Source organism: Leucoraja erinacea, chromosome 14 (assembly GCF_028641065.1).
Source record: "Leucoraja erinacea ecotype New England chromosome 14, Leri_hhj_1, whole genome shotgun sequence".
NCBI classification, from domain to species: Eukaryota; Metazoa; Chordata; class Chondrichthyes; order Rajiformes; family Rajidae; genus Leucoraja; species Leucoraja erinaceus.
Genome location: NC_073390.1, coordinates 26,207,895 through 26,231,055, shown reverse-complemented (window position 1 = coordinate 26,231,055; position 23,161 = coordinate 26,207,895). Strand labels below are relative to the sequence as shown.

The 23,161-nt window shown below is 45.0% G+C and overlaps 1 long non-coding RNA gene across 1 annotated transcript; it reads left to right on the top strand.

Annotated features, from left to right (window-relative positions):
- The first annotated feature begins 4,565 nt into the window (after window positions 1-4,565).
- Window positions 4,566-13,309, top strand: LOC129703450 (uncharacterized). The gene is made up of 3 exons (XR_008724560.1): window positions 4,566-4,793; window positions 4,990-5,080; window positions 12,972-13,309. It is a non-coding gene; the product is annotated as an uncharacterized LOC129703450 (long non-coding RNA).
- The last annotated feature ends 9,852 nt before the right edge of the window (window positions 13,310-23,161 follow it).

The window sequence follows — 23,161 nt, the reverse complement described above, 5'->3', positions numbered from 1 at the left end:
CCTTTTTAGATGTGTGCTGTGCTTTCTGTGAGACAGAAAGGCTGACAGACATCTGAAAGCAGATTTGTCCCAATCTGCCACTGAAGAACATCCATCATCTGCTCCATGGAATGTGAACACTGAGCCAGAGCATCACATCGGCACCAGCAAACGACAAAAAGGCAATTAATTTTTTCAGAGAACATAGAAATACTGCAACACAAATGCCTGCTTGCAGGTTTCACATAGTGTAACATGGTCTGCATTTTGGAGATGGAGAGTTCTTTCCTTCACACTGATGAGGGCAGATGGCAGATTGTAAAGACCCATCCCTTGGAGAGGTGCAGTAAACCAAAACTCGCTGACACCGTGAGGTGGATATTTGCTTATCAATAAGATTCAATGTTACACCTGTTTTGTTCCATTTAATATCCTTGGCACAAAAGGAAAATTTACTGAGAATCAGCCAAATGGTCATTGTCTTTCCGCCAAATCACAGTACAAAATATCCTCTCTGGCTTAAGCTTTTTGAAAAGGTTTCTGCTGCGCATTGGAGTCTAAAGACACAATGAAGCAGGTCCAACAATTGAATTCATTAATACCTAATGCCTACCCCTCGTACCTGGGGACAACGCAGCTTCCAGCAGCACATTAATATAAAGGACACAACCCTTTCATCAGTTTGTGCACTTTTTTATTGCCATAACAGACTGTTTATTCCATTCCCCGGCAGGATTCCTGTGCCAGTGTGTCTTGAATGTCTGTCTCACAACACACTGAATGCAACGCTTAACAAGAGCCACACAGCAGGTAGTGCAGCCTTGCGGTCATCATCAGATACATACTGAATGTTAGCAAAGGGATCAGCGCTTCTCCCATCTGCCGTGACATGACTATAAACCGTGCTATTGAATGCTTCATCTATCAAGTAATTATTTATAATCTCCCTTGCTTTCCCACACAAAGGAACCCTGGAAAATGTGACAGTCATTCAGTCCTGGTTCTCTCCTGAACTGCAACCTTGACGTGAAGGAGAGGCTTGTATACTCCAGTGCTACTGAAAGCTATGCCGGATGGGGTTTCATATCCCTGGAAGGTTCAACCAAACCGACAGGTCTCGGGTGAGGAGGCAGACGAAGCAGTCCCTGGGCCTCTAGGTTGAGGGTTGGGAGTGTGGTTAACTACCCCACCCTGGAAAAAAGTGTGAGTTACAGAAACTTTGACGAATGAAAACAAAATTACACACTTGGTTGAAGAAGGTGCCCCAGCGATAGGGAACATTACGCTTTCCAGCCAAACCCGCAATGGCGCTGGGAAGCTGACACACCTTATAGACAATAGGTGCAGAGGTAGGCCATTCGGCTCTTTGAGCCAGCACCGCCATTCAATGTGATCATGGCTGATCATCCCCAATCAGTACCCCTACCCTGCCTTCTCCCCATTTTGACCTTCTGACGTTAAAACAAGATGGATACAGTCAGGGGAGATCAAATTGTTCAGCGGGCAGTCCATTATCTACTCAGGACAGGAAGAGGAAGGAGTGAAACATACAGAGGGTGTGGCCATCATGATGACGAAGGACGCTAGAAAGGCTCTAACGACATGGGAACCTATTAGCTCTTGCCTCATCTCCGCAACCTTCAAAACCAACAAGAGAGTGAAAACCCACATAATCCAATGTTATGCGCCCACCAACGATGCAGAGGATGAGGTCAAAGGCAGGTTCTATGACAGCTTGAACTATCTACTTGGTAAGGCAGAGACCTCATTATCATGATGGAGGCAGAGACCTCATTATCCTGATGGATGACTTCAACGCTAATGTTGGAGGCCAAAACGAGGGATATGAGGCAGTAATGGGAAAGCATGGAGTGGGGAAAATGAATGAAAATGGCAAGATGTTTGCTGAGGCCTGTGTTAACAATAACCTAGCGATTGGGGGAAGTGTATTCCCTCATAAAACAATCCACAAAACAACTTGGGTGTCATCAGATCACGTCACAGTAAATCAAATTGACCACATTTGTATCTGTAAAAAGTTCAGAAGGTCCATGGAAGGTGTCAGAACAAGAGGTGGAGCAAACGCAGCTTCAGACCGCCACCTCCTCGTTGGGAAATTCAAGCTAAGGTTGAAGAGGCACCACCAGGCCAAAAGCCAAAGAGCAAATACAACATTGAATACCTCAGTAGTGCTCAAGTGGTGAAGATGTTCAAGGATACCCTCTCAAGGGAAAACACAGAGCTACAGCTGAGGAGGAAGGAAGGATGGACAATAAATGAGGAGTGGGAACACCTAAAAGCTGCTTGGAGCTCAACTTATGAGGAGGCCATAGGGAGACAGACCCAAAAGCAAAAAGAGTTGATAACACCAGAAACCCTCAACACAATCCAACAGAGGAGAAAGTTAAAAGAGAAAGTGAACAAGAGCTGAAAAGGCTTTGGCCCAAAAGGAGTACAACAGATGCCACAAAGACGTGCGAAAGAACATCAGGAGGGACAAGAGAGCACGGGTGGAGAGGTTAGCCAAAGAGGCAGAAATTGCAGTGACTCAAAGGAACATGCGGGAGTTATATACCATCACAGGGAAATTGTCCGGAGTATATCTGCATTGTAATAAACCAATTACAGACAAGAACGGTCAACTGCTTTCAATCAGGAGGCGCAGCTCGACAGATGGGTAGAACATTTCGAAGAAGTCCTAAACAGGCCACCACCAGCTGTACAGGCACACATTCCCAAAGCCACTACAAATTAAATGTGACAGATCAACAAAATCAGAAATAAAGGCTGCAATCAAGCAACGAAAAACTGGCAAGGCTGCTGGCCCTGACAATATTCCACCTGAAGCCCTGAAAGTAGATATAGACTCATCAACAGACATGCTCTATGGCTTCTTTGGAAGAATTTGGGAAGAGGAAAAAACACCCACAGAATGAGCAAAGAGCTTAAGAAGAAGATTCCGTCCCAGTGCAGTTTGAACTTGATTGTCCAACCATCTTGGTTCCCTCACTACCAAAGACAACCCAAACATTCCCAATGCCCTTGATACAATTGCATTTTGCGTGAGTGTCTGTCAGTTCCTATGACCCCTTGTCATGTGGCAACGGAGTGATCTGGACGTTTTATTGTGTTCTGGATTCCCCCACTTAAAAGACGTTTATATCTACCTTATCAACCTTGTCATGCTTTTTAAAATCCTCACTTTGATCGAACCTTAACTCTTCTGTACTTGGGGCTATACAACTCCATCTGTATTTAAATATTGAACTACTGAATTTGTCCGAAACTCATTCAAATCCAATGTGTTCTTCGTGAGATAAAAATTGAGCTCTGGCTTGTATTTTACAACATCCAAGCAATATTGCTAAAATGGAAGCATTCCATTATGAAACCTCTGATCTCACCTTTGATGTTCATCAACACAAGCATGCGACAGAATGAGTGCAGTGCCAAATTATCTTGGAATCTAGAGGAAAAACAAACAAGGACTCAATGGGTCAGGCAGTAAATACTAGACGGCATATTTATGACAGACCTAACCAAGGATTAAAAAAAAATAACACAGCTGATGGACAGATGTGGATAGCTTTCAAAACCTGTTGGGGAAAGTGCCCCATAATAGACCTGATAACATGATTACAGTTTGCAGAATTGAGGAGGTGTGACAGTAATTATACAAACTTGGTCAGGGCACAGAGCACAGTAGTTGGTGAACATATGTTATTTAGATGGTAGAGAAGATGTTCTCGTAACTCTCACTAGCGGTATTTGGTATTGGACCAAGAGTATCTTCTATTATTAATATCTTAATATATTAACGTCCTGGGTTAGCATATAATGGACACAGATCCTCCAAAAGCTTGGAAATATAGTGATTTGTGAACAAATGAAAGGGATAGCAGCAGATGTTGAAGACCACACGCAGACTGGTGAAATTGGACATATAACAATAATCCCCCAAAACAGAGGACTAAAAGGAAGAAAGACGATATTTAGGAGATATAGTGGATTAGGAGATGCAGGAACAGGAGGATCAGAGCACTTAGACACATAAATCAGTCAGTGTAAGTTGTCAGACACCTTGATAAAGCTGTTACAAATTAAAACATCGAGAGAGTCTGGCTTTATAAATATATATATAACACAAGGAATGAAGTTCTGCAAGTAAAAAGAGAACACTTCACATACAGTAAAACCTGTTATTACTAAAGTTTAATCAGAGATGTAGGACATTTGGAGAAGTTTGAGAAAGGGGATTGTTCCTTTCAAGCAGCTGTTTAGGGGGATTGATAGAGACACTCTATGTTGAATATAACATGCAAAAATAAACTGAAGCTGTAATAGGATTTTCAGAGAGATATGTAGCTACTAATTGTCTCCCCAAACTCTGATTGCTGGTCCTAGAACTATAACTCTCCATGATTTCTGTTAATAGGTTATGGCAATTTTGTGGGTTTCTCTGCTTTGGGTGGGACACCAATTATCCAATGGATTGCCAGGTTTACTTACATTTCAGAAGTGTTTTCCCCAAGTTTCCGTACTAAGGCTAATGCCCCTGTCCCACTTAGGAAACCTGAACGGAAACCTCTGGTGACCTTGCGCCCACCCAAGGTTTCCATGAGTCGCCAGAGGTTTTGGTCACTTGCCTGGAAAGCCTCGACCAAAGTGTGAGCTGCATTTACTGACCAAAGATCCTTTGCTACCGACCGCGCACACACACACACACACAAATATCGCGAAGGTGGGGGCCAGGGACAGCGGAGGAGCGCTGTCTGCGCGATGAAGAGGAAGGTAAACGGCTGCTACAGAGCATGGTAAGTGCTTTAGCGCGGGAGGGAGAGAACGAGAAAGAAGGTGAGAGAAGGACAGAGAGGAAGGGAAGAGAAGGAGAGAGAAGGGGGGGGAAGGGGGGAGGGGGGGGGGGGGGGGGAGTGCGGGAGAAGGAGTGGAGACAGTTTTAAGAAGTTTAATAAAGTTAGCGGGCATTTTACCTTCCGATTGATCTTCTAGGTCCTGAAAACCAAAGATCCTCTTTGCTGAAAACTCCAAAATGAGCCAATCAAAATGGCCGGTCAACGAAGGAGATTGCCTTCGACTGCCTGTAAGTAAATAGCAACCCCACTCCACTGGCTTCGACCAAACGGCAACCTACTTTTAGTCGAGGCCGGTTTTTTTTTTTTTTTAAATAATTGCAGGTACATAGAAGAAGCCTCGGCTACGCGGAAACCACTTTCCACCATTAGGGAGAGTGACCGGAACCTCCGGGAACCTCACGAAAACCTTGGGTGGGGCACAAGGCCTCAGGATAAGCATCTTTATTCGTGTCCTCTATTTCAATAATGTTATTCACGTGGAAAGGCATCCCTCTTCCATGTATAAATGAAGGTTATGACTTCTAATTTCATACTTAGTCTGGTCTGGCCTGATTACCACTAGTCTTTTATTTGCAATCATTATGATATAGTCTACCTTTATTGATTGCATTTGGATATGTACTTCAATTCAAATCAATTGATATGGAGTTTTGGGTCCTCACTGCAAAGAAAGCACGACCTCCTTATTCAAAGCCTCATCCAATTATGCTCAGGAACTTCCTATCAACATTATTTCCACCCAATGAATATTTAGTCAAACAATACAATACATAAACCAGCAGACATAAAGTAACATTATTGGTCACAATCACTCCAGTAACCTTTTATCATTTTGCAGGAAAAGGCCATTTGACCCATACACACATGTTAGCCCATTGAATAGAGCTTTTTAATTTGTCTAACTCCACTGTTCTTTCCTTTCAACCAATTATCTTTTTGATTCCAATTGAACCTACTTTCCCAACATATTTAATGCAATGATGGAATGTGTTTTGGAAATCTAGGCTCACTTGTTGAAAGGCCTCACCCTTACACAGAGACACAAGAGATCGCAGGTGCTGGAATCTGAAGAAGAGCCCCCATCTGAAATGTCATTTGTTCATTTTCCTCCACAGATGCTGCCTGATCCATTGAGTTCTTCCAGCAATTTTTCTTACACACCCTGATACACATGGGTTATCATTTCCTCAAAGAGGTGAAATGGCAGTGCATCAATGTTATAAATAATATTTGTACCATTGAATGCAGATACTTAACTCGTTGTGCTGGAAGTTGTAGCTCAACTATGCTATGTTTTATAGTTTGCATATCAAATACTGTCAGTCTTGTCTCAATGGCAGCAAGTTCACCTTCAGAATCAGAAGGAAGCTTTCAAGATTGGGCATTGCTGATAAAACCAGCATTTAATGCCTATGCCTATGCCCATCTCTCGAGAAAGTGGTGGAGAGCCACCTCTTGAGCTGCTGATGAATGTGCTCAAACAATAACATCAATTAAGACCCAGTGACTATGTTCCTCCATTCTGCAAAGCATCTGTTTTATATTACTCTGTAATCTACACTTGGCTGTCCCTGCATGAACAAACTCAAATGGAATGTATACTGTTTGAATTTGCTCAGAGAGGGAGGGAATCCTTTCTACAACTCTACCTTCATAATTAACAGAAAGGCATTGTCACCCATCACTGTCATACAAGCCTTGTCTGATCACAGACTAACCTCTGACTATAACTGTGTACGTATCGTGTATGGTTTTCTGACCATTCAGAACTGTCGAGATGTTATTACATTCATAATAAAGGGTAATAAAAGTGAACCATAAAAATGGATGTGAACTGTCAAGTGTATTGATGGAGCTGGTTAAGATTTCCTGTGCAGTTTTAAAACAAAATGTTTCAAGAGCTGTGGTTTAAACCCTCAAAACAAGGAATACACTTTAGATATTCCTCACATTTTATTGCAGTAGTATGGATGAGAAAGATAAGCATTTCAGATATCCTGCAATATTGTCAGGAAATTCAGCTGGTTAAAATAAGATATGATTTATATTAAATGCTTAAGACATTACACAACAAACAATATTACAGTAATAAAGGACTTATGAGGATGTTGCCAGGGCTTGAGGGCCCAAGCGACAAGGAAAGGTTGAGCAGTCCCGGCCTTTATTCCTTGGAGCACAGGAAGATTAGGGGTGAATTTATGGAGGTGTATACAATCAGAAGGGGATTAGAGAGGGTAAATGCACTGAGCCTTTTACCTAAAGGAGGGGAATCAAGAACCAGGCAACAAAGGGTTGACTATGAATTCTTAAATACATTGGACCTGCCTGCTGGGTTTTTGTGCTTTATGCAGAAGAACACCAAGCTCTCTCTCATCTTCACCCATCTGCACTCTCCTTCTATTCGCATGATAATTAGCCTTATGATATATTTTACTAAAGTGTATGACTTCACACTTCATTAAACTGCATTTGCCACTATTTTGCCCATTCACACACACTATATATATATCCCATTGCAAAATCACAGTATTCTCATCCAAAGATGCCCTTCCACCAATTTTCATATCATTTGGAAATAAACGACAAACTGTTTTTTGCTCCAGCTCATTGATGTAAATAGTGAACAATTGCAGGCCAAGAACTGCTCTCTGCGGAACCTCAGTAGTTACCTTCTTCCATTTTGAAAAGGATCCATTCCATCTCTGTTTTCTATGAAAGCCAGCTTAAAGCTATTCTAATGCACTCCATCCAATACCATGGGCTTTTAATTTATTCTCCAATCTCCTGTGTGGCACCTTGTCAAATGGATTTGGGAAATCTAAATACACTACCTCTATGGGGTTCCCTCTATGGACTCTCCCTGTTACATCCTCAACGGATTTGAATACATTTATCAGACACTAGACTAAGTGCAACTCCCCAATGCAATATTCCACCACTCACCCATAGCCCCCAACTGTGCAGGCGTGGCTCCCAATGCTCCCTCCCCTTCCGCAATCCCCCCCCCCCTCACCTCTCCTTCCCTCTCCTTTCCCCTACCCTCAGTCTCTCTCCCTCCATAACTCCTCTCCCCTACCTACCTCCCTCCTATCGCGCTATATCCCCCCCCCCCCCCCCACTCCTCACCTCCCCCTATCCCTCCCACTATCTCTTCTCACCTCCCCCACTGCCCCTCCCACCTTCTATTCCCCATTCCTTACCTCCCCTTCTCCCCCTCCTCTCCCTCCTATTCCCTTTCCTCCCCTACTCTCCCTCCTCAGCACCCCCACCGTCCCCCCTCTCCCTCCCTACCTTCTCCTCTCCCTCAATCCCTCCACTCTCCCTCCTCACCTCCCCAGAATCTCAAGGTTGCTGCTCACCCTCCTTGCATGCCCAGAGCAGCAGCAGCCAACGGCCTCAGGGCCAGCCTCAGTGCCCGGGCTCCGGATCGTCGGCATGGCCTCCCCCCACCCCGGAGCCGGTCGCCGCCGCCCACAGATGCTGTCCCAGCCTCAGCACCAAGGTGGCAGATGCCCGTGGACCCGGGGCGGCAGAAATTGAAATGGAAGTAATCTTACTCATGTCACCCTTCTGAAAAAAAGATCGCGATCTGAACTCTGGAAAGGCCCCAATTGCGCAGGCGCGGCTGAGGACCCATTGGGTGCCCTTTGCGACGCCAGTAAAGACGCGCACAGGAACTCTCTCTAACTGCGCAGGCCCAGGTGGGGGCACTGTTTTAAGGTCATTTTTTTTAAGACATTAATAACTCTTAAAATATACCATCGCACTGAACAAAACTTGTTTCATTTACAGCACAGGACAATGGTGAGTAAGGTGGGCCAAAAAGCGTAGTGCTATTGTGTACCATTTTTGCGCAAATAAAGATACAACACAAACTTGCAGAAAACAAAATTAGAGTTTTTATTATAGAAGATAGATGATCTACTATTCATAAACTCATGTGGACTCAGCTCTCCCAACTGATCACTATTTCCTCTTTGAATATTGACTCTATTATCCTGTCAATAATAACTGTTAAATTAAATGGCCTGTCATTTCCTGCCTTCTGCCCTTCCCATTTGAATAAGGGAGTCTCTATTGACTCTATGTGAGTCTGAAGGATTTAAAATAACTGGCTGTTTTCCAATCTTCTGACACCCTACTGGAGGGTTAGCAAGTTATGAAAAATCTGATCTCTGCAACCACTTTCTTTAAAATTCTCATGTGCAGTCCATTGGGTCCTGGTGAATTGTCTTACGTTAGGCCCCAGAGTTTTTCCAATCCTTTATCGCTTGTTATTCAGATTATTTTAAATTCTACCAGTCTTTCCTTACAACTGAAGCCTTATAGTCCTGATAATCTCCTTCTCTGACATCCTTCCTATTGATTGTTTACCAGAAATTCAGACAATACTCCGAGTGTGGTTTAGTTTAGTTTAGAAATACAACATGGAGATAGGCCTTTCGGCCCATCGAGTCCGAAACGACCAGCAATCCCTGCACACCAACACCGTCCTACACGCAGAAGGGACAATTTACAATTTTACCAAGCCAAAACCATACAAACCTGGATGTCTTTGGAGTGTGGGAGGAAACCGGAGCTCCCAGAGAAAACCCACACAGGTCACAGGGAGAACATACAAACTCCCTACAGACAACACTTGGTCTAGTGACATCTAAATTCTTGTAGTAAAGGCCCTGATTGATGAAGGTAAACGTGCCAAATGCTTTCTTCAACATCGTGTCTACCTGAGTGCAACAATGTATTTGTACCTGTGCTCCCTCTGTTTTACCACAATATCTAGGATCCGGCCAATCAGTGTGTATCTCCTGCCCTTGCTTAACTTTTCAAGTGCAATCCCGCACTTGTCCAAGTAAAATATTAGCATTGACTTTCCCGTTGAAGACTAATAAAAAATATTTATTCAACACATGCATCATTTATTAGTTCCAGTAAAGACCCATTCTGCTCAGGAACATTTCCCTACCGTTTCTTGACTTCACTACTATCTCCATCGCAGGTGATAGACAACTGACCGATATCCACTATAAACCCACTGACTCCCATGGCCACCTGGACCACACTTCTTCCCACCCTGCTTTCTGTCAGGACTCCATCCCCTACTCCAAATTCCTCCGTCTACGCCGCATCTGCATCCAGGATGAGGTGTTCCACACCAGGGCATTGGAGATGTCCTCATTCTTCATGGAACGGGGGTTCCCCTCTTCTACTAGAGATGAGGCTCTCACCAGGGTCTTTTCTATACTCCGTGTCTCTGCTCTCACTTCCCATCCCCCCCACTCGTAACAAGGGCAGAGTCCCCCCTGTCCTCACCTTCCACCCTACCAGCCGTCACATACAACAAATAATCCTCCGACATTTTCACCACCTCCAACGTGATCCCACCACTTGCCACATCTCCCCATCTCCTCCCATGTCTGCTTTCCGCAGAGACCACTCCCTCCGTAACTCCCTGGTCAATTCGTCCCTTCCCACCCGAACCACCCCCTCTCCGGGTACTTTCCCTTGCAACCGCAAGAAATGCTACACTTATCAATTTACCTCCCCACTTGACTCCATCCAAGGACCCAAGCAGTCTTTCCAGGTGTGGCAGAGGTTCACTTGCACCTCCTCAAACCTCATCTATTGCATTCGCTGCTCTAGATGTCAGCTGCTCTACATCGGTGAGACCAAGCGTAGGCTTGGCGATCGCTTCGCCGAACACCTCTGCTCGGTTCGCAATAACCAACCTGATCTCCCGGTGGCTCAGCACTTCAACTCCCCCTCCCATTCCAAATCTAACCTTTCTGTCCTGGGCCTCCTCCATGGCCAGAGTGAGGACCACCATAAATTGGAGGAGCAGCACGTCATATTTCGCTTGGGCAGTCTCCATTCCAGCGGTATGAACATTGATTTCTCTAATTTCAGATAGTCCCTACTTTCTCCTCCCCGTCTCAGCTCTCCCTCAGCCCACTGGCTCCTCCTCTTCTTCTTCTTCCCGCCCCCCCCCCCCCCCCCCCCCTCACATAAGTCTGAAGAAGGGTTTCGACTCGAAACATTGCCTATTTCCTTTGCTCCATAGATGCTGCCTCACACGTTGAGTTTTTCCAGCATTTTTGTCTACCTTCGATTTTCCAGCATCTGCAGTTCCCTTCTTGAACATCTTACCCATTCTGCTTAATTTTTCCTCATAGGAAATACCTCTTAACTCTTTTTCAAGTGAATAAACTATGCTGCAGAGTCATTAACATTCATCCAAAATAGTGCTACGATGTGAAATTGGATCCAGCACATTATCAGCCAGTATCAGGCCTGAATCTATGGGCCAAGAACCAATAAAGTGACAAGAGACTCCACTGAGCTGGCCCTCCCGCAGCTGAGAAAACTCACGTTTCTCTCCGGAGACAGTTTCACAACCTCCCTCTCTGAACAGTTCTCCTCTTCTCTCCGGAGACAGTTTCACAACCTCCTCTCTAACTGTCCCCCCTGCTGTCTCCTCCCATCCCCCAGCCTTCGGGCTACTCCTCCTTTTCCCTTTCTTGTCCCCCCCACCCACCCCCGCCCCCGATCAGTCTGAAGAAGGGTTTCGGCCCGAAACGTTGCCTATTTCCTTCGCTCCATAGATGCTGCTGCACCCGCTGAGTTTCTCCAGCTTTTTTGTGTAACCTTCAGGATACTGTTGTGCTTGGAAGTGCTTTGGAGCAGGAAACAGAAGGCAATGGGGCAAACCTTCCTCTTCCTACAGTAATTCAGCAGGAGAAGGGTTTAAAATTAATACCTTCTTTTAAAACCGTCCCCAGAATCCAGTGCTAAAGGATTTGAATGAACTGGTCACAACTCACACTGAGTGACTTTGAAAAGGAACCTTCACATGTTGGTCTCTTTCGTGACATTTCAAAGGAGCTTGATGTAGTCAACTGTCCAGGTGCTTATGTAAATATGCTCTTCTAATCTTCCCTCCAGTCTAGTTCAGTTAATGCAGCACTGAGTCAAGCACTGGACCAACTAAACTTTATTTTTAGATTGAACAGCAAATTCCCCTATATGATACCTAACCACCGCAGGTTCGATCCTTGTATCTGCCTAGCCAAGCCCTTTAGCCTTGTGCAAGCAGAGACACTCCAAAAGGTCACACAGTCCCAAGCGCTCTTCCAGAAGATAAACAAAGGACCTCGTGGGGGCTGTCTTTTATAGTTCCCCAAACCTTGAGGGGCCAAACTACAGAGGGGTGGTCTCTTTACAATCCAATCAAACATATTAATTACAACAATATATTATTGACAGTTACCCAGACCAATAACAGAATCTCCCTTACATTGTTTCAGGAGAAGCTTCTTGAGGAAGCTAACTTAATTCGAATAATGCAACATTTACCCTGGAATTCAAAACAACCCTGCCAGGGCTTAACACTTTGGCCAATCAACAAACAACAGGGTAACTGACTGGCAACATTATTTACAATATACAATCCAATCACATCAATGCATTTTAAACTTTCTTGGAGGTCCTCTGCAGAAATCTCATTCATTCTGTCAATTGAAGAGATACTCAAACATTTCTTATCTGCAACATTGATCTGGGCCCTAGACTTACTGGCACCATTCAGAAGCTTGCTGCAGAGCACACCAGACTTTACCAAAATGGCCTAACAATGCATGAAGCCTCTACTAAATTTTGGTGATATTACTGCTCTGTTTTAGCCGGGATTTACACTTACAAGTACCAATCACTCAACAAACCTCCAGCACATTATACCTTGATTTTAAAATCCTTATCCTTGTTTTCAAATTCTTCTTCACCCACCCAATTTCTGCTATTTCCACTAGCACTGTAATCCACTGCTAGCTTCTTGAATATCTCCCAAAAGCAAGCACTCTGCTATTGATCATGGTACCATCAGCTGTCAAGAACCTATCTCCCTATTTCTCTTCAAAATGTTCTTTACAACCAACCTTTGAATAATGCTTGGTTATCTGCTTCAATGTCTCATTTGATTTATTATCAGTCATATTCCATTGAATAATCTTGAAATACTCAAAGATGCTGTCCATGGTTTGTAGTTGAGAGGAGATGCTCGTGTTTGTTGGTACGATTGTTCGATATTGTCATGGTGACATCATTGGCATCTTTGTTTTTTAGAATTTCAGAATTTCAACTGAGGAGATCCAAAGAGTGATTTGGAGAGAAGATTTCAGAAAGGAAGAGTAGATCAACATCACGATGGAAGTTAAAGTAAAATGTAACAATTGTATGAGTAATGTGATCATCCTTACAGCAGAAGATATATCTGGTATTGAATCTATGTTTACATGTATTTACATTTGCAAGTCTTTCTTGTACTGGGTAACAGGATCTTCCAGTTGCATAATGACAATATTCAATCGGCTCCTCTGGCAAAAAATCATGATTATTACTAAAGCAGAATTTAATTAAACTGTAAAGTCTAGTCAATCCATTTATAAAAGATGTCTGCCTAGAAATTGAGTCATCACAAGACTCTTCAGTTGAGGTAAAAAGGCCAATGGTCCAGCAGTAGGCTTGTTGTTGAAGATAATGGGGTCAATAAAATGCTTTGGTGCGGAGTAACAATGGCCGGCAGATTACTTGAGGGGCAGTCAGAGAGGATGGAGGCTGGCAGTATGCTGGGTGATCAGGAGACTAACAGGATGAAGAGTTGTGAAAATTATAACCTATGGCTATTTGCAGATTGCCAGATGGGTTCTCCTTGATGTGTAAGAAGGAACTGCAGATGCTGGTTTAAACTGCCGATAGACACTAAAAGTTGGAGTAACTCAACGGGACAGGCAGCATCCCTGGAGAGAAGGAATGGGTGACGTTCCTTCTCAACTCAAGTCAAGAGAATTTATTGTCATGTGCCCCAGATAGGACAATGAAATTCTTGTTTGCTGCAGCACAACAGAATATTGTAAGCAAAAATACAGAACAGTTCAGTTCAATATACACATAAATAAGCAGATAAAGTGCAATAGGCTGTTACAGTTCAGAGTCTGTTTGTTGGCGAGTTTAATAGCCTGATGGCTGTGGGGAAGAAGCTGTTCCTGAACCTGGATGTAACAGATTTCAGGCTCCCGTACCTTCTGCCTGATGGTAGCGTAGAGATGAGTGCGTGGCCAGGATGGTGTGGGTGCTCGATGATGTTGGCTGCCTTTTTGAGGCAGCGACTGCGACTGCGATTCCTTCTCTCCAGGGATGCTGCCTGCCCCGCTGAGTTGATCCAGCTTATTGTGTTTCTCTTGTGTTCTCCTTGATGTTGGGAATGCAGTTGTATTTTGTTACTTTTTCAGGCCTCCTTCACTTCAGGCCACTTTAATGTAGTGTGCTCTGAAGTGAAGACCACTCTTCCAAGGAACACTTAGTGACGTGAGGCCCAGGGCAATGTGAGCCAACACACCTTACAGCATCAAGGCAGCCTGATTTACAAACCGCCTATGGATGGCAAGGATAAGGAATGAGGGGAGGTGACTTGTCAATTTTTTCTGGCGAGCTCTATACCCTGGAAGTATTTCAAGTAAAATAAAATTTCAGTTGCACATATTCCCAGGATTAATTCCTGTTCACTTCAGAGACTGAATTGGGGGGGGGGGGGGGGGGGCTAGGATAAAGAGTATGGCATCTAAATATATTTCTCCCCAGGATCTTCCAAAGCCTGCACTTCAACAATGTATCATGCTTATCACATGTTTAGAGGCATCAGCGAGAGGAGAGCTGACCCTCTTCTGAGACTTTAAATTTATTGCAAATTGCAATGGACAAAGCTTGTCTCACTGATCTGGAAGAATTCAAACGTACTTTGGCTTTATCTTAAATTACTTCCGCAGACCATTTAGAAACCCTGGATTTGCATACAAATGCCTTGTGTGCAAATTAGCGATGTCAGCATTATGCAGGCAAGGGTTTTGCTCCAAGGCTTGGATTATGGCAAGTTGCTAAGAGTCAGGAGAGGAATGGGTTGCATCCAACCTGGGTACAGCTAAGACTAACAGGAAGGACTAAACCAGTATAAAGAGGCCTGGGCTATTTATATCGAGCCACATTTGTATATCACCATCGAGAATGAGGAATTTAAAGCAAAGTCTGCAATAAAAATCTAGCCTAATTAACGATTACTACAGAATGGTTGGTATTTTGTTAAAAGAATCATCAGTTTAACAGCAAAGGAAATCTGCCTCTATCTGGCCCACACACAACTTGCAATAACTATCAATAGTCTAGCTACCTGGTTGAGAGGGCGATGGAAGATGGTTAATGAACACCAGCCTTGCCAGTGACTAAATCCATGAGGCATTAAACATCACCCTTACTTTGAACAAATGCTTGTTATTTGAACACGTTCTGAATAGATCTCTGCCACCCATTTGAATTTGCAGTCCCCTCTGCCTTGCTTGAGCAAAGAGGAAGGACATCCTGATGTACAGTACATATCGAAGGAATTACATTGTGGAGAAATTGAAGGGTTACATTTTACTACCTTTACTCCTGCATAGTAATTGCAAAGTTTTCTGACATATGATTCAGAACCACAACTTTTAATCCGCATGTTTTGGTTCGTGTTCCGGTGGTGCTGCGAGTCGGCTGCCTCGCCTGCAGCGGTTTCGTTGTTTCGACTTTTTGTGTTTTTTTTAGTATGTCCAAATGTATGTTTTAGTGTTTGGCTGTTTATCTTGTGTGGGTGATGGTGGGAGGGGGGAATAGGGGGAAACCGTTTTCAGGTACCTACCTCGACGGAGATGCAACTTTCTCCCTTGTCACTTCTTCGCCCCCCTCCTCGCGGCCTTACAGCTGGATTGGTGCGGCCTTTCCTGGAGTCATCACCAGCAGCGGCGCAGCGGGGACTTTAATATCGCGGGCCCAGAGCTTCAGCGGAGGCGCAGCGAGGACTGTAACATCACGGACCCCCTTGCCGGGGGTCGCCGGAGAAGCGCTCCGACTGCTGGCCTGTAGCCAACAACATCTTGGAGCCTCGGTCTGTGGAGCTTCTGGCGGCAGGCGTGGAGCGGACCTTCCATCGTGGAGCGGGCGATCCCTTGCCGGGGATCACCAGAGAAGACCTCTGACTGCCGGCCTGCGGCCTACAACATCTGGAAGCCACGGTCTCTGGCAAGGAGGTGGCTGATTTGGGAACTCCGGGCTGCGGCGTGTGCGCGACCTGTCCTGACTTGGCATTCCGACCATCCCGACCAGAGGGCTTGAACACAGGGCCATCCGTAGCGGTGACTACGGAGGGTTAGGGCCCCGACCATGGGTGAACAAGGGAGAAGGAGGAGGAGTGAACAATGCTGTGGTGGATGTCTGTGTTGAATTATGTTGTGCATTGTGTCCTTTTTTAATTGTAATGCTGCATGGTAAATTACATTTCACTGCATCTTATGGTGCATGTGACAAATAAATTTGAATTTGAACTTGAACTTGAACTTGAGGTTCGCCAAAGATAGTCTTTCAAAATGTGCTTACTCCATTTGTGCTTGAGATGCGAGTCTTAGAAGTTTATTTTGCCTAGAGACATCACAGGCAAGAGCACGGCTTCCACTGTCTAACATACATTTCCTGCCTGTCTCATCTAGACACTCAATGTGAGGTCATGTCTTCTGTCAATAGATATTACACTGCAGCAACAAGGAAACCCTTCTTGTCTCCTGATTCATTTTCATCCATAATGCCAGAAACTGATCACTTTGTGGGACCATGCTGTGCAGGTAATGTGCTGGTACTGCCCCATTTCCTAAATATATTTCAAAAAGAATTATTTGGCAGTGTTTTTACATTCACCACCAATTTAGGTTAACCCCTCCCCCACCCACCCCCCCCCCCCCCCCCCCCCCCCCCCCCAAGCCCCCTCTTCATATTCCAATAACCGCCCCCCATCCTAGAGCACACCTTTCCATCCATTCCCCCGCTCCTGTCATCGTCTCTTTCCTGTACATCCTCCATCAACTCATCACCTATCCTTCCCTAAATTGTGACTCATTGAGCTTCCCATGTTCCCTTCTACCATCTTTCCCTCTCATTCTACACTTCACTCCCCACTTTCCTTTCTCATCATTCCACCATTTGCACCCATTCAACTTCTCGACATTACCACCAGCCTTGGTTACTATCTCCACCTTTCTCTCTCCCACCCACCCCATCTGCCAATTAACTCCACCTTATCTTGATCTACCTCCCACTCGCCAGCCCTTCCCATCACTTCCTTCTACCAGCCATGTGCCGACGCGAAATGTCCATTTCTCTCCACTGATGCTGCCTGACCCATTGAGTTCCTCCAGCAGTTTGGGTTTTTTTTGCTCAAGATTCCAGCATCTGTGGTCACCCAGGTCACCCTTCTGTACTTTGCTTGGGTTTGCAGTTAAATTTTAATTTATATTCAAATACTTGTATTGTATGTATTGTATTGTATTCAAATTTATTGTCATTGTCTCAATTTGAGACAACGAAATGAATTTCCCTTACAGGCAGTATCGTTAAAAACAAATCACAAGAAAAATAATAAAAATAAATAATAAATAAATAATAAAACATATTAAAAATAAAATTGAAATTGAATTAAAAAAATTTTAAAAAGCACAAACACATAAAGTCCACAACATAACATAAATGGCACCCAGGTGAGGAAGGCACCATAGTCCAGCCAGCCTCCCCTCCGTGTTCATCCGTGGTCGGGGCCTTCCGAGCACCCGCAGTCGCCGCCCCGGGTGGCCCGATGTTCAGGCCCTCACGCCGGGCTGGTGGAACGCCGACGCCGAACCCCGACGGTGAGCAGCCTCCTCCTCAGCGGCCCGGACCTTCTGATCAGCCGCCTCCCGCTGCCGGAGTCTGCAGCTCCTGAGTCCGCTGGCCGAGCTGGGCAGAGTCGCAGGACCCCGCGTTGTAGTCAGCGCCGCCCGCGTTGGGAGCTCTGCAAACCGCAGCTCCATGATGTCGGTGCAGCAGGTCCGGCACTCCGGGCTCCAGACGGCGACCCCCGGTAAGGCATCGCCAGCCCCGCGATGTTTCAGCGCTGTCCCGCCGCTGCTGGAGCTCCGGTCGATCCCGGCAGGAAAGGCCGCGCCAATCCAGGCAGGTAGGCCGCTGTGGGGGGAGGGGGGGGCGAGGACGCGACTCGAATAATAGTCGCGTCCTCACCAGGAAGCGGCTGAAGTACGGTATTCCCCGCACCGTGCCCTCTTCCCCCACATAAAAACACCAAAAAACACAAAAAAAACACACTTTAACATAACTAAATAAACAAAAAAACAAAAAGATACCGGGCTGTAGGTGGAGGCTGCTGGCACCAGCGCCACCGGAAGTACAATACTCTAAGAATTGTGGTGCAGTATATGTTAATGGCACTCCAATTAGGTATATTCACATCCAGGTATATTTAGATAGATTTCACATCACCTTACATGGTTTCAAGCAAGACATTTGTTATTAGTTCTGAGCTAAATCAAGAGCGTTTGGATTACAGAGCCCAGTTGCTCATTTTCATGTAGTGAATAATTTAGATTTATCAGGTTTTGAGAAGCATAAACAGAACAATCGTGCATAAACGAAAAACTGAAATGTTGATGGAAATCTGCTAAAAACAAATGTCATTACTGGACAAATGTCCAGCCATTTTCCAGTGAGATTAGCGAAACAGAAAATGTGGATAAGGATTCCATGGCTGTAAAGGACTTTGGGACATCTTGATTTTGCATGGTGCTGTCCATTTTCCTTCACCTGTTTGCTTTAGCCTCTATCAATCTCTCTTGTTGAAAATACAATCCTAACCATCGCAGTACCTTTATGAGAACATGGGGAAGCAAAATAAGCTCTGTGGAAATTCCTGTTGATTATTGGTTCACTTTACTGCTTCTGGATTGAAACTAACGGCACAGGAATCTGCAGAGGTTTCATTTTCATTTTCAAATTGGATGAGAAATGTCTTTGGCAGTGTAACTGTAATTGAGCAACGCCCTTATGTGTATTAAGAATACAAAAAAGGGTGATACTCCAGGATGAATTAAAGAGTGGAAATGTGTTTTAGTTTTTAAATTGCATAAAGCTTTTTCATGTGTTCAATCATTCAGTGATTTTTGAAACAAGAAATGTACAACTATAGTTGAGCTGAAAACTCAACAGGTCAGGCAGTATCTGTGGAGGGAATGGTCAGGTGACATTTTGGGTTGGATCCCATCTTCCAATATCTGCAGCTCCTTGTGTCTCCATTAAGTAAAATTAGTCATGGAGATATACAGCATGGAAACAGGCCCTCCGGCCAAACTTGCCCACGCCAACCAAGATCTATATCTACTCTAATCCCACCTGCATGCATTTGGCCCCTATCCCTTTAAATCTATCCCTCTATGTACCTGTCCAAATATCTTATAGAGATATCTATCAGTTTCATCTTATTCACCCTATTCAATTTATTCAATAAATTAGATGATTGTTATAAAAGAAACTGCTAAGAATGCTGAAAAAAACTGCTTTGGGAACACAATGGGTCAGGTAGCATCTGTGGAAGGAAAATACAACATTATGTTGTAGCCCTTCTTCAGAATTATGGCTCTCATCTATCAGTCTAAAAAAGGATCTCAACCCGAAATTCTCGCTCATCTCCCTCGACAGATGCTGCCTGACACACTGAGTTCCTCCAGCAGTTTTGTTTCTTGCTTAGGATTTCAAGATCTGCAGTCTATAGCTGAGTCTCACGTTGCGAGTTGACACAAGAGGTACCCCGAGTTAAAACTTGTGGTAATAACATGTGATTAACGTACGGAACTCGAGGACGCAATGTAGAGACTCGTGGCGCTAACGGCAGGTACTCGTGAAACTTGTCAACTCTTGCAAAAAATCAAACATGTTTAAAATTTTCCACGAGTCAATTTTACTCTTGTGGTTAAGAATTGAAACATTTTAACTCGTTGTAAGAACGTAGTGGCCCGTGCGTTTACCTTAGTGTATCGTGAGTCTACCGTGGGAACTCTTTAACTCAGCGGGCAGGCAGCAGCAGATTGTCGCTACCTTCAGTTTCCCAGCGACAATCACCTGCCATAACGCGAGAGAGATCATGCACTGTTGTAGGTCTCCTTTGCATGTCGGTGTTTCTGTTTTTTTCCACTCATTGTTGGCCCTATCTGCACCACCCCCACCTACATCCCTCTGCTTCCCGGCCATGTGTGTGACCCCTTCCCTCCCCTCTCCAGCTCCCCGCCTATTGCACCGGTGCGGGGGCTTTGCACTGTCTTCATGTTGGCGATGCCAGCAGGTCAGTGCCAGCGGGTTCCTCTGGAGTTGGAGCAGGGCTGGGCTGGAGTTGCTGTTGACTGTGGGTCTCTGGGTTCTCCGTGCTTGCAGTGAGCCTGGTGGGCCTGGGGGTCGGTGTCCCGTTGGTCCTGACATCTCCGGCCACCCCCCTGGAAAGGAGCTGAGACTGGGAACTGTACCGCCCTTGCCCCCTCCCTCTGCAACTGCAAACAACCCCACTCTCCTGCTCACCTAACACACCCATTCCCCCCCCCCCACCTTTCCCTCCCAACTCCAGTCCCGTCCCGACCCCCTGGAAAACTGAAGGGAGTGCAACTGCCTCGGTGCGACTAGCACTGACCTGCTGGCATCGCCGGGAGGGAAGGGGTCACACACATGGCCGGGAAGCAGAGGGGTGTAGGTGGGGGGTGGTGACAGATAGGGCCAACAATGAGTGGAGAAAGACAGAAACACCGACGTGCAAAGGAGACCATCGACAGGGCCTGATCTCTCTCGCGTTATGGTGATTGTCGCCTGCCCGCTGTTACTGACGCTAAGCCGTTGCCCTTCGTGTTGGCGTGGAGGGGGAGGGGGGTATTGTGCTGTTTGGTCGCCCCCTGCTATCCCAGGGACAGGGAGACACAGCGGCTTTTGAGACTGGTGGGAAATCACTTCCAAAGTGACTGCCCACACAGTCAGTACACCTCTCCTACACTTGTCTCCCGCACTAAGATCATCCTGCAGAGAATGATCCCAGCCTAACCCAAGAGCCATGTCACCACAGACAGATTAATGACGCCCCCCTCCCCGCAACCTCTCTCCACCTCAACTCACGCCTGGGCACCAAAGCAGCTCAGGAGGCGAACCCTGAGCTCCGTCTCACAACAATCTGATGTGCACATCCGTCCACATTCAAAGATTTTGTCTCCCGTTTCCCCGCAGTGTGTAGACATGGCAGTAAATTAAATTAAAACATATCAAACCTGTGTGTTTCAAACAAATCATAAGTATAACTGCTCTGGTACTGGATGGTGCGCATTTTCCCTTTGTAGGTCACATCAATAGATGCGGCCGCACTGAATTCTATCTTTAAAACAAAGCCACAGGATGGAGAGGTCTTTAAAACTGTTGCTTATTAAAACATAACACTGTTGCTTTTTAAAACAAACCTTCAATCAGGATTGGCTCAAGAGTAACTCGGGAGACGAACTTGGAACATCGCAGAAATGACAAGTAAACAGCAAACTTGTCATACCCGTGGGAACTCGGTTAAACTCTTGATCATACACTTGCAATCACGTACACAACCCTGAGTTTTTCACTCGGGGTACCTCTTGTGTCAACTCACAACGTGAGACTCAGCTTTAAGGATTCAGAGTTTATAGAGGCATCCCTAAAAGTTGTACAATGTGAGCATGTTTATCTAAGGAATCAAATCTTGAAGCTGCAAAGTGACTGCTGAAAGCATGGATAATTAATTTTACCATCAATGTTTACAGAGGTTCTGTACTAATTTCACCATGTTTGCATAGATTGCACTGATGATATTTGATGGTATTAGCAGAAACTCAAAACTGCCCTGTCTATGTTTGGATTCCAAGTTCCACAGAAAGATTATTTTAGAGATGCAGTTAACGCCATTATATTTCCCAGATCTTATCAGCCATCAAGATCATTAATAATACTCTAGAAGAGTTATGCTCAATGGCTGGCACTCTAATGGAATACTGAGGGAGTCCTGCAGAGTCTCAGATTCAAACTTCAGGATGAAGCATCATGTTACGACAGTCTGCTTAAAGAAAATCACCTGGAAATTGTATTACTATTTTTGAATGACTTAAAAATCAGCCTGCACTTCCAGTTGCTAGGGTGTGATGCACCTGTATGAATAAGTCTGTAATGGTATGAGGTGGGTTGGAGAATATTCCCAAGATTTACGAGGCTGTTGCCAAGACTAGAGGGTGTGAGCTATAGGGAGAGTGAGCTGTGTCTCTATTCCATGGAGCACAGGAGGATGAGGGGAGATCTTATAGAGGTATATAAAATCATGAGAGGAATAGATCTGGTAGATGCACAGTATCTTTTGCCCAGAGTAGGGGAATCTAGGACCGGAGGACAAAGGTTCAAGGTGAAGGGGAAAAGATTTAATAGGAATCCAAGGGGTAACTTTTTCACACAAAGGGTGGTGGGTGTATGGAACAAGCTGCCTTAGGAGGTAGTTGAGGCTGGGACTATCCCATCCTTTAAGAAACAGTTAGACAGGTACATGGATAGGACAGGTTTGGTTGGTTATAGACCATGCGCAGGCAAGTGGGACTAGTGTAGCTGGGACATTGTTAGCCGGTGTGGGCAAGTTGGGCCGACGGGCCTGTTTCCACACGGTATCACTCCATGTCTCTATAGTCAGGGGCACATGGATTGACAAAGAATAGGGCGAAGGAATGCCTGGCCTTTTGTGAGGGATGGGATGGGTGATCATGGAGAACTTCCAGGCTGCTAGACTGGCAAGAGATTGCTGACAAGTTACCCGTGAGGCCGCAAATGAAGTCTCTCGATGCCTGCACTGTGGGAAAACCTGCAGCATCCACTGATCCCACGATTCCAAATATGTTGCAAGATCTGCAAAATATTTCCGGCATTATCTGTTCATAAAAGTGTTTTTCTTGCACTGCAGTTTGTTCCGTTAAGAGCACACACTTTAAATAAATACTGTACCAGTAGCCATGAGAATTTGCGGTGCAGCATGAACACTATGCCTAAACCAACAGTGTTAATTCAAGTGCAACATTATACAGTTGTGCACTTTACAAATGACATTCTTGAACGATGCAACTCTCTAACTGACCCTAAACATCATTAGGATGAAGAATTTAACACCATTAAAATTAGTTTAGTTTAGTTTAGAGATACAATATAGAAACAGGTCCTTCGGACTACTGAGTCCGCATCATCCAGCGATCCCCGCACATTAACACTATCCTACACACAGTAGGGACAATTTACATTTATACCAAGCCAATTAACATACAAACCTGTACGTCTTTGGAGTGTGGGATCTCGGAGAATATCCACGTGCTCACGGGGAGAACTTACAAACTCCG